Genomic DNA, 12,171 nt, shown 5'->3' on the forward strand with positions numbered 1-12,171 from the left:
AACTCACCCCAATTAGCAACCCCACTCAATGACATGAGGGGCCCACCCCTTAAAAGTTTATAAGAAAAATAAATAAAAAATAATAATAAATTGATAGAATTAATTAGTTAGTTAATTAATTTATAAGTAATTAGTCAACTTATTTAACTTCTGATTAACCTACCTAGTTAATTAGAATAATTAATTAGATTAATCAAATCTAATCTGTTTAATTTAAAACTAGTTAAACTTGAGAGTATGATATGTGGGACCCACCAGTTAGTTTGACCAGTCAAACTAGACTGTTGACTGATGATGTGAGCATGATGTCATGCTGATGCCATAATTGCATTTCTTAATTAAAACAAATATATTTAATTTCAGAATAATAATAAAAACTTTAAAAATCAATATAAAATAATTAGTAACTCGGATGAAAATAATTTGTACATGAAAATTGATCAGAAAAACAAGATGAACCACGGTACGCTGTTCGTTCGTCTATCACGTGCCCCTAGCATAAAGAAAATGGAACTTTTCCATCGTTTTCATCTGTCCCGTAGTGGCTAGAGACCCGGGAAATATCACCAAATATTTGCCCGATCCGTCTATGACGTGTAGTACTGCGTTAGCTCATGCCTAGTGCTGCATATTGCCATGCCATGCATCGTGATGCACCTGCTTGCTATTACTTATTGTTTCTTCCCCCTCTATTTTTCGGTAGATGCCGACGCTAACGCTGCTGCCGGGTATGACTACCCTCCTGACGACCAGCCTTTTGTAGCAGAGCAACAAGGCAAGCAACCCCCTTGATCATCCCTATATCTCCCATTCTTTGGCCCTCATGTTTGCATTAGATTTTTCTACTATTGTAGATATCTCCTATTCTGATGCATAGCCTATTGTTAATAAAGTGTTGTTATCATCTAGGTGGAGGGGCGATCCCATTGACCCCTTAGTCCCAGTTGCCTCGCTTTATCATCGAAGTCTCGATCTACTAATTGACGAGCCAATACCCGTCACATCACTTCACACCCCCTTGCTGTATGACTCTGTAGGCTACTATCTAGTACCGAGGGGGACACCTCGTTATGTACTCCTGATGTTAGCTCTGTAGTGTAGTCAACCGGCGGTGGTTTACGAAGGGTGATTCCTCCTTCACCACTTCTGATAACGTCTCTGGAATGCAACCCCTCAAGCATGGATCATCGAGGGTGATTCCTTCCTGGTCACCTTGACGGTTACATCGTTTGGAATCCATCGAGGGTGATACCTCAGATCCCTCTGATGTTACAACCACACAGTTACTTGACTTATTACCAGCATCATGATATGAGGTGTGTTGCGGGTGGATTCCCACGTGCATGTGATGAGGCGTGGCCGGGAATTCTTGGCCCTTGCCACACATTGTCGAGACGGGGCAACAAGACCACATATCATGGATTGCTGATCACCGCTGCAGTGTTTTAAAATGCTAATGGGATTTGGGTATTTGATCTGAGTTGGTCGATTATCTCTTTTGCACTAACCTTCACGTGAGAGAAGTTATGGGTATTCATCATCGTTGTATCAGCAGAAGCTCTTTAGACATGAGCAATGGAGCGGCGTGCGCCTGAGTGGTCCACGTAAGCATTGATCTTTTATTATAGGTGCCAGGACTGATCTCCGTCGCCCATGCAATGTACCAGAGCGCAAAGGGTGATTGAACCAAGGCCCCTGCTCCTAGGAGGTCGATCGGCGGGCTGGCCTCTCTATTGAGCCTAGGTAGGGTTGCGACTTGTTGATGTTCCAAGGCCGGGCATGACCCAGGAAAGTGTGCCGGCGAGAGTTGATCAAGCATGTTGGGAAATTTGGTGCACCCGTGCAGTGATGAAATTTATCTATTCGAATAGCCGTGTCAACGGTAACAGGACAACTTGGAATTGTATCCCGATCTAATACACCTAGAACTATGACCTAACTAGAATGTTTGGTTCAAGATTAATTTGTCGCATGGAGTTGATACGTCTCAAACGTATCTATAATTTTTGATGGTTTCATGCTGTTATCTTGTCATCCTTGGATGTTTTATGTACCTTTTATATCTTTTTTGGGACTAACTTATTAATTCAGTGCCAAATGTCAGTTCCTGTTTTTTCTCTGTTTTTGGCTCTTTTCAGATCTGATTTTGGAACGGAGTCCAAACGGAATAAAATCCCCAAAATAAATTTTTCCCGAACGGAAGAAGATTAGGGGGCTTGAGGGCCAAGCCACGAGGGCTACAGGGGGCCCACAAGCCCCCTAGCCGCCACCAGGGGGGCGGCGGCCAGCAGGCTTGTGGCCTCCCTGGCGCCCCCCTGACCTAGCTCCTTTGCCTATATATTCCCTAAAATACAGAAAAAATCAAGGGATCCACGAAAATACTTTTCCGCCTCCGCAAGCTTCCGTTTCCGCGAGATCTCATCTGGAGACCCTTCCCGTTGCCCTGCCGGAGGGGACTTTGGAGTTGGAGGGCTTCTACATCAACATCATCACCCCTCCAATGACTTGTGAGTAGTTCACTTCAGACCTACAGCTCCGTAGTTAGTAGCTAGATGGCTTCTTCTCTCTCTTGGATCTTCAATACAAACTTCTCCATGATCTTCATGGAGATCTATCCGATGTAATCCTCTTTGGCAGTGTGTTTGTCGAGATCCGAGGAATTGTGGATTTGTGATCAGATTATCTATGATATATATTTGAGTCTTTGCTGATTTCTTTTATGCATGATTTGATATCCTTGTAAGTCTTTCCGAGTCATGGGTTTTGTTTGGCCAATTAGATCTACGATTCTTGCAATGGGAGAAGTGCTTGGTTTTGGGTTCTTACCATGTGGTGACCTTTCCCAGTGACAGTAGGGGCAGCAAGGCACACATCATGTAGTTGCCATCAAGGGTAACAAGGTGGGCTTTGTCGTAGATATGAGATTGTCCATCTACATCACGTCATCTTGCTTAAGGCATTACTCTGTTCTTTTGGACTTAATACACTAGATGCATGCTGGATAGCGGTCGACGTGTGGAGTAATAGTAGTAGATGCAGAAAGTATCGGTCTACTTGTTTTGGACGGGATGCCTATAGATATAATCATTGCCATAGATGATGTCATGACTTTGCGCGGTTCTATCAATTGCTCGACAGTAATTTGTTCACCCACCGTTTACTTGCTTTCATGAGAGAAGCCACTAGTAAACACTACGGCCCCCGGGTCTATTCACACTTATCGTTTCCACTTTTGCTTTTACTTTGCTTTGTTACTTTGTTGCTTTCAGTTCTCACTTGGCGAACAATCTATAAGGGATTGACAACCCCTTCATAGTGTTGGGAGCAAGCTTTTGTGTTTGTGCAGGCACTTGTGATACTCCTTCACTGGATCGATACCTTGGTTCTCAAAACTGAGGGAAATACTTACCACCGCTGCGCTACATCACCCTTTCCACTTCGAGGGAACACCAACGCAAGACTCCAAGGTCACGGGGGAAATCCTTTGCATATTTGCCTAGGAAGTCCCTTAAGGCGTAGCCATAGCAGAAGGATTCCTGGTGCCGTAGCACGTTTCTGGCGCTGTTGGAAGGTCTTTTGTTGCAGTAGCAGAAGTATTTCTGGCACCGTTGCCGGGGAAGGAGAGATCTATCCAAGAAGGTCTCACAAACTCATCTCCTGCATTTACTTTTTTGCCAGTTGCCTCTCATTTTCCTTTCCCCCACTTCATATTTGCCGTTTTCATTTGCCTTTCTCCTTTGCCGTTTTCTTTTGCCTTTTGCCTTTTTGCCGTTTTCCTTTGCCGGTTTTCTTGCTTGCTTGTGTGCTTGTTTGTTTGTTGAAGTCATCATGGCTGAAAACACCAAACTTTGCGACTTCTCGAGTACCAATAATAATGATTTTATTAGTACTCCGATTGCTCCCGCCACTAGTGCGAAATCGTATGAAATCAACGCAGCTTTGCTGAATATTATTTTGAAAGAGCAATTCTCTGGCCTTCCCAGTGAAGATGCCGCATCCCATCTCAATACCTTCATTGAGCTTTTCGATATGCAAAAGAAAAGAGATGCGGATAATGACATGATTAAGTTGAAGCTTTTTCCTTTCTCGTTGTGAGATCGCGCAAAAACTTGGTTTTCTTCTTTGCCTGAAAATAGTATCGATTCTTGGGATAAGTACAAAGATGCTTACATATCCAAGTATTTTCCATCGGCTAAGATCATCTCCTTATGTAATGATATCATGAATTTCAAGCAACTTGATCATGAACACGTTGCACAATCTTGGGAGAGGATGAAGCTTATGATTAGAAATTGTCCCGCTCATGGCTTGAGTTTGTGGATGATTATACAAATCTTTTATGCTGGCTTGAATTTCGCTTCTCGCAATATCTTGGACTCCGCCTCAGGTGGAACGTTCATGGAAATCACGTTAGGATACGCTACAAAACTCCTAGACAATATCATGACCAACTACTCTCACTGGCACACTGAAAGTTCGCCTGCTAGCAAAAAGGTGCACGCTATAGAAGAAATTAACTCGCTTAGTGCTTAGATGGACGAGTTGATGAATTTGGTTGCTAGTAGAAACGCTACTGTAGATCCTAATGACATGCCACTATCTTCCTTGATTGAGAGTAGCAACGCTAGTTTGGACGTGAATTTTGTTGGTAGGAACAATTTTGGCGACAACAATGCTTTTAGAGGAAACTACGTTCCTAGGCCTTTTCCTAGTAATCCCTCTAACAATTATGGCAATTCCTACAACAACACTTATGGAAATCACAACAAATTACCCTGTGATTTAGAGAGTAATATCAAAGAGTTCATCAACTCTCAAAAGATTTTCAATGCGTCCATAGAGGAAAAACTACTCAAAATAGACGATTTGGCTAAGAGCGTTGATAGGATGTCTTGTGATATTGATGCTTTGAAAGTTAGATGTGCTCCTACCAAGGTCAACTTGGATGAAACTTTGAAAGCTATGCGTGTCTCCATGAATGGGAGCAAAGAAAGAACCGCCCAAATTCGCGCTAGGCATGAATGGTTTAAAAGGGTGCGTTCTAGTGCTGCAAATCACGAAGATCTTAAAGTTCTTGGTGTGTCTCCTCTTGAATCTTTGTTTTCGCGTGTCAAACCTATTGATGAAGGGGCTGGATATGAATCCACTTTGGTTGAAAAACGCCCCAATGATTCGGAGTCCACCTATCTTGATGATAAAGGTGTGGAGAGTGGAGTAGAAGAAATCAAAATTTTGGGTAGTAATGAAACTCCCACTTTAGATTTCAAGGAATTCAATTATGATAATTGATCCTTGTTTGAATGCATTTATTTGATGCAATCCATTGCAAACTCTCCACATGCTTATAGCCAAAGCAAAGCCTTTACCGCGCATATCGTAGATGCTATGATGAAATCTCTTGAAGAGAAGCTTGAATTAGAAGTCTCAATACCTAGAAAACTTCATGATGAGTGGGAACCTACTATCAAAATCAAGATAAAAAACTATGAGTGCAATGCTTTCTGTGATTTGGGTGCTAGTGTTTCCGCGATCCCAAAGTCTTTATGTGATATTCTTGGTTTTCATGAGATTGAAGAGTGTTCTCTTAATTTGCATCTTGTGGATTCTACTGTCAAGAAACCCATGGGAAGGATCGATGATGTTCTTTTTGTTGCAAATAAGAACTATGTACCCATGGATTTCATTGTACTTGACATAGATTGCAATCCTTCATGTCCCATTATTCTTGGTAGACCTTTCCTAAGGACTATTGGTGCTATCATCGATATGAAGGAAGGGAATATTAGATTTCAATTTCCTTTAAAGAAGGGCACGGAACACTTTCCTAGAAATAAAATAAGATTGCTTTATGAATCTATGATGAGGGATACTTATGGTTTGAGCACCAAAGATGACCATACGTGATTCCATCACCTTTTGCCTAGCGAAGGGCCTTAAACAAAAGCGCTTGTTGGGAGGCAACCCAACGAATCTATCCTTTTTATTTATGTTTTGTGTTTTCCACACTTTCATAATTCTGTTATGATTGTGTTTTTTGTGTTTCTTTTTGCGTTTGTGCCAAGCAAAACCGTTATGATTAGTCTTGGGGATGATCATTTGGTCATGCTGGAAAAGACAGAAACTTTCTGCTCACGAAAAGAATTTTCATTTTTTTTCTGTAAGAGCTTTTGAGTCGATTCTGATTGCTACTGATTTCTAGGAAAATTATTCAGACTGTTGTAGGTTTTCAGAATTTTTGAAGTACCATAAGTATACGAAATATACAGATTGCTACAGACTGGTCTGCTGTTAACAGATTCTGTTTTTGTTGTGTTGGTTGCTTATTTTGATGAAACTATGGATAGTATCGGGGGGTATTAGCCATGGAAGATTGAAGATACAGTAACCCAACATCAGCATAATCATAATTTCAGTTTGCTACAGTACCTGAGGAAGTGGTGGTTTGCTTTCTTATACTAATGTTATCACGAGTTTCGGTTTAAGTTTTGTGTTGTGAAGTTTTCAAGTTTTGGGTGAAGTTCTTATGGACAAATAGATAAAGAGTGACAAGAGATCAAGCTTGGGGATGCCCAAGGCACCCCAAGAGATTCAAGGATGCCGTAAAATCCTAAGCTTGGGGATGCCCCGGGAAGGCATCCCCTCTCTCGTCTTCAATCCATCGGTAACGTTACTTGGGGCTATATTTTTATTCACCACATGTTATGTGTTTTTGCTTGGAGCATCTTGCATCGTAGGAGTATTTTATTTTTGTTGTGTCACAATCATCCTTGCTGCACACCTACAGAGATATACATGCACTCACCGTGATTTTGTCGAGCTTCACTTATATCCTATGCTAGACAATTCAGCTCACATGTGCTTCACTTATATCTTTTGAGCTAGATACTTTTGCTCTATGTGCTACACTTATATCTTTTAGAGCACAGCGGTGCGTGGCTTGGTAGTTGATCTATGCTTTGAAAGTAGTCTCAAAAGGGGTAGTTATCCAAAGGTATACGAAAACTTCCACCTTCATGTGCATTGAATAGTTAGAGAAGTTTGATTCATCTCAATTAGTTTTGAGTTGTGGTTTTGGTAATATTGAAGTCATGCTAGTAAGGTGTTGTGGATCTAGAAATACTTGTGTTGAAGTTAGTGATTCCCGTTGCATGCACGTATGGTGAACCGCTATGTGATGAAATCCGAGCATGATTAGTCTATTGATTGTCATCCTTTGCGTGGGGTCGGGATCGCGCGATGGTTTATACCTACCAACCCTTCCCCTAGGAGTATGCGTTGAATGCTTTGTTTCGATTACTAATAAAACTTTTGCAACAAGTATATGAGTTCTTCATGACTAATGTTGAGTCCATGGTTTAGATGAACTTTCACCTTCCACCATCACTATCTTCTTAGTGCCGTGCAACTTTCGCCGGTGCACAAAACCCACCATTAGCCTCCCTCAAAACAGCCACCATACCTACCTACTATGGCTTTTTCAAAGTCATTACGAGATATATTGCCATGCAACTACCACCATGACATGTGCCACCATGTCTACATTGCCATTGCATGATCATAATTAGCTGGCATGATGTTTCCATTTATGTCTATGCCATGCTAGATCATTGTCACGGTACACTACCGAAGGCATTTCATATAGAGTCATCGTTGCTCTAAGTTTTGAGTTGTAAGTGTGATGATCATCATTGATGGAGCATTGTCCCATGTGAGGAAATAAAAGAGGCCAAAGATGCCCACCAAAAAAAGAGGCCAAAGAGCCCACCAAAAAAAATGAGAGAAACAGAGAGAAGGGACAATGCTACCACCTTTCCACACTTGTGCATATTAAGCACCATGATCTTCATGATTGAGAGTCTCTCGTTTTGTCACCACCATATAGCTAGTGGGAAATTTTCATTTTATAACTTGGCTTGTATATTCCAATGATAGGCTTCCTCAAAATTGCCTTAGGTCTTCGTGAGCAAGCAAGTTGGATGCACACCCACTAGTTTTCTTTAAGAGCTTTCACATACTCTTAGCTCGAGTGCATCATTTGTATGGCAATCCCTACTCATTCACATTGATATCTATTGATGAGCATCTCCACAGCTCATTGATATGCCTAGTTAATGTGATCATCTTCTCCTTGTTTTTCTTGCAACCTCCACCACACTCCACACCACTGATAGTGCTAAAACCATGGCTCACGCTCATGTATTGCGTGAGAGTTGAAAAGTTTGAGAAAGTAAAGGTGTGAAACAATTACTTGGCCAATAACGGGGTTGTGCATGATTTAAATTCGTTGTGCAATGATGATAGAGCATAGCCAGACTATATGCTTTTGTAGGGATAGCTTTTTTGGGCCTTGTTATTTTGAAAGTTCATGATTACCTTGCTAGTTTGCTTGAATTATTATTGTTTCCACGTCAATAGCAAACTATTGTTTTGAATCTAATGGATCTGAACATTCACGTTACATAAGAGGAGTTACAAAGGACATCTATGCTAGGTAGCATGAAAGCATCAAAAATTCATTCTTTATCACTTCCCTACTCGAGGACGAGCAGGAGTTAAGCTTGGGGATGCTTGATACGTCTCAAACGTATCTATATTTTTTGATGGTTTCATGCTGTTATCTTGTCATCCTTGGATGTTTTGTGTACCTTTTATCTCTTTTTTGGGACTAACTTATTAATTAAGTGCCAAGTGCCAGTTCATGTTTTTTCTGTGTTTTTGGCTCTTTTCAGATCTGATTTTGGAATGGAGTCCAAACGGAATAAAATCCCTGAAATATTTTTTTCCCGAACGGAAGAAGATCAGGGGGCTTGAGGGCCAAGCCAGGAGGGCTACAGGGGGCCCACAAGCCCCCTATCCGCCACGAGGGGGGGCGGCTAGCAGGCTTGTGGCCTCCCTGGCGCCCCCCTGACCTAGCTCCTTTGCCTATATATTCCCTAAAATACAGAAAAAAATCAAGGGATCCACGAAAATACTTTTCCACCGCCGCAAGCTTCCGTTTCCGCGAGATCTCATCTGGAGACCCTGCCCAGTGCCCTGCCGGAGGGGACTTTGGAGTTGGAGGGCTTCTACATCAACATCATCACCCCTCCAATGACTCGTGAGTAGTTCACTTCAGACCTACGGCTCCGTAGTTAGTAGCTAGATGGCTTCTTCTCTCTCTTGGATCTTCAATACAAAGTTCTCCATGATCTTCATGGAGATCTATCCGATGTAATCCTCTTTGGCGGTGTGTTTGTCGAGATCCGATGAATTGTGGATTTGTGATTAGATTATCTATGATATATATTTGAGTCTTTGCTGATTTCTTTTATGCATGATTTGATATCCTTGTAAGTCTCTCCGAGTCTTGGATTTTGTTTGGCCAACTAGATCTATGATTCTTGCAATGGGAGAAGTGCTTGGTTTTGGGTTCTTACCATGTGGTGACCTTTCCCAGTGACAGTAGGGGCAGCAAGGCGCACATCGTGTAGTTGCCATCAAGGGTAACAAGGTGGGCTTTTTGTCGTAGATATGAGATTGTCCATCTACATGATGTCATCTTGCTTAATGCGTTACTCTGTTCTTTTGGACTTAATACACTAGATGCATGCTGGATAGCGGTCGACGTGTGGAGTAATAGTAGTAGATGCAGAAAGTATCGGTCTACTTGTTTTGGACGTGATGCCTATAGATATAATCATTGCCATAGATGACGTCACGACTTTGCGCGGTTCTATCAATTGCTGGACAGTAATTTGTTCACCCACCATCTACTTGCTTTCATGAGAGAAGCCACTAGTAAACACTACGGCCCCTGGGTCTATTCACACTTATCGTTTCCACTTTCGCTTTTACTTTGCTTTGTTACTTTGTTGCTTTCAGTTCTCACTTGGTGAACAATCTATAAGGGATTGACAACCACTTCATAGCGTTGGGAGCAAGCTTTTGTGTTTGTGCAGGCACTTGTGATACTCCTTTACTGGATCAATACCTTGGTTCTCAAAACTGAGGGAAATACTTACCACCGCTGCGCTACCTCACCCTTCCCGCTTTGAGGGAACACCAACGCAAGGCTCCAAGGCCACGGGGGAAATCCTTTGCATATTTTCCTAGGAAGTCCCTTAAGGCGTAGCCGTAGCAGAAGGATTCCTGGTGTCGTAGCACGTTTCTGGCGCCGTTGGAAGGTCTTTTGTTGCAGTAGCAGGAGTCAAGAAAGAATCTCTGGGCGTGACATAATTAAAAGACATTGCAACTGATGCTCGCAGACAGGAGAAGTTTCATGATGGCCTCCACCCTGACATCAAGCCGTCACTCCTTGTTGAGGACTATCCTAACTTCGCCACTTTGGTGAACAAGGCCATCGAGGTTCAAACTGGCTTGCAGGAATACAAGGATGGCAGCAAGTGCAACCGTGACATGGGCTCATCTGCACTGAAGCAGAATATCTGGATTACCCACAACATCTACCATGCACCTGCTCCTGCTCCAAGGCCATCATATATTGTAACTCATGTGCCTCCTCCACCATCTAGGCAGTCGAGGCTTCCAGCTCCACCACCTCGAGCGCCTCCTTCCCGTCCCGAGGACGGGCTATGCTTCAAGTGTGGCCTTCTAGCTCACCGTGCCAGAGAGTGCAGGCGGAATCATAATCATCTGACACTTTCCTCAACTGGCACTCTTAACAAACAGAATCACAACAACAATGCCAAGCCTGCTTATGTTCTTGGTGAGGCCAATAATGTTGAAATGGGTGAAGCTCAAGACTAGCCTCTACCGTGATGGGTAGACTTCTTGTTAACTCAGCACCAGCTTCTCTATTATTTGGTACAGGAGCATCGCGTTCCTTTATGTTAGAAATTTTTTCATACATGCATGACATTAGAAGCAAAGAGATGAACATTCCAATAGTGGTAAACACCCTCGCGGGCCAATGTCAAACCTTTATGGTTTGCCCCAATGTCCCCATTGAAACATAAGGAATGGAAATTTTGAATTCCTTGGCGCTCCCATATTGCTGAAGTCTTCCGACATTGACCTCATTCTGGGAATGGACTGGTTGAAAGATCATATGGCTTCAATTGTTTGCACCACCAAAACCGTCCATCTCCTACACCCTTCAAATGAAATAATAAGCTACCATGTTCATCTCGTCCGAGATGCTGAAGCATGACTATATGCCTTGAATGCATTAAATGCGTCACCTCTTGAAGGAATTGAAAACATTCCAATTGCCCGAGAATTCGAAGATGTCTTTCTAGAACAACTTCCAGGAATTCCCCCTCCTCGAGCTATCGAGTATGTCATCGACTTGGTACCCGGTACCACTCCTATCGCCAAGCGGTCTTATAAGATGCCACCAAATGAACTCCTTGAACTTAAACAAGAATTTTACAATTCACTTCGCCTGGGTTTCATTTGTCCAAGTTCCTCTGCCTGGGGAGCACCTTCTCTCTTTGTTAAGAAGAAGGATGGAACAAATCATTTAGTTCAAGATTACCATCCTATCAATCAGGCCACTATTCAAAACAAGTATCATCTTCCTCAGCTAAATGATTTGTATGATCAACTTGCTGGTTCCCGAGTCTGCTCTAAGCTCTACTTTAGGTTGGGATACCACCAGATCCATGTTTGCGAAGAGGATATCCCAAAAACTGCCTTCATTACTCGATATGGATCATACGAGTACACCGTCATGTCGTTCGGTTTAACCAATGCTCCGACAACCTTCTTTCGTTTGATGATTATATCTTCATGGACTACCTCGACAAATTAGTCATGGTTTATCTGGATGATATTATGGTATATTCAAAGAATGAAGAAGAACATGTCAAACATCTTCGTCTTGTACTGGAAAATCTTTGGGAGCATCAACTTTATGCAAAGTATTCGAAGTGTGAATTCTGGCTGGACGAACTGACTTACCTTGGCGACGTGATCTCCAAGCATGCTACTGTGGTCAACCCCGAACGATTTCAAGCTATCCTTGACTTGACTCCCCTGAAGAATGTCAAGCAAGTAAGAAGTTTTCTCGGACTCTCCATCTATTGCCGTCGATTCAACGAGAACTTCTCCAAGATTGCAAAGCCCTTAACCAATCCACTTCACAAAGGTGTTAAGTATGAGTGAACGGATAAACGTCAGGAAATTTTCCACGCACTCAAGGACAAACTGACATCTGCTCCAGTACTGTCT

Source organism: Hordeum vulgare, chromosome 2H (assembly GCF_904849725.1).
Source record: "Hordeum vulgare subsp. vulgare chromosome 2H, MorexV3_pseudomolecules_assembly, whole genome shotgun sequence".
In the NCBI taxonomy this organism is placed as follows: Eukaryota; Viridiplantae; Streptophyta; class Magnoliopsida; order Poales; family Poaceae; genus Hordeum; species Hordeum vulgare.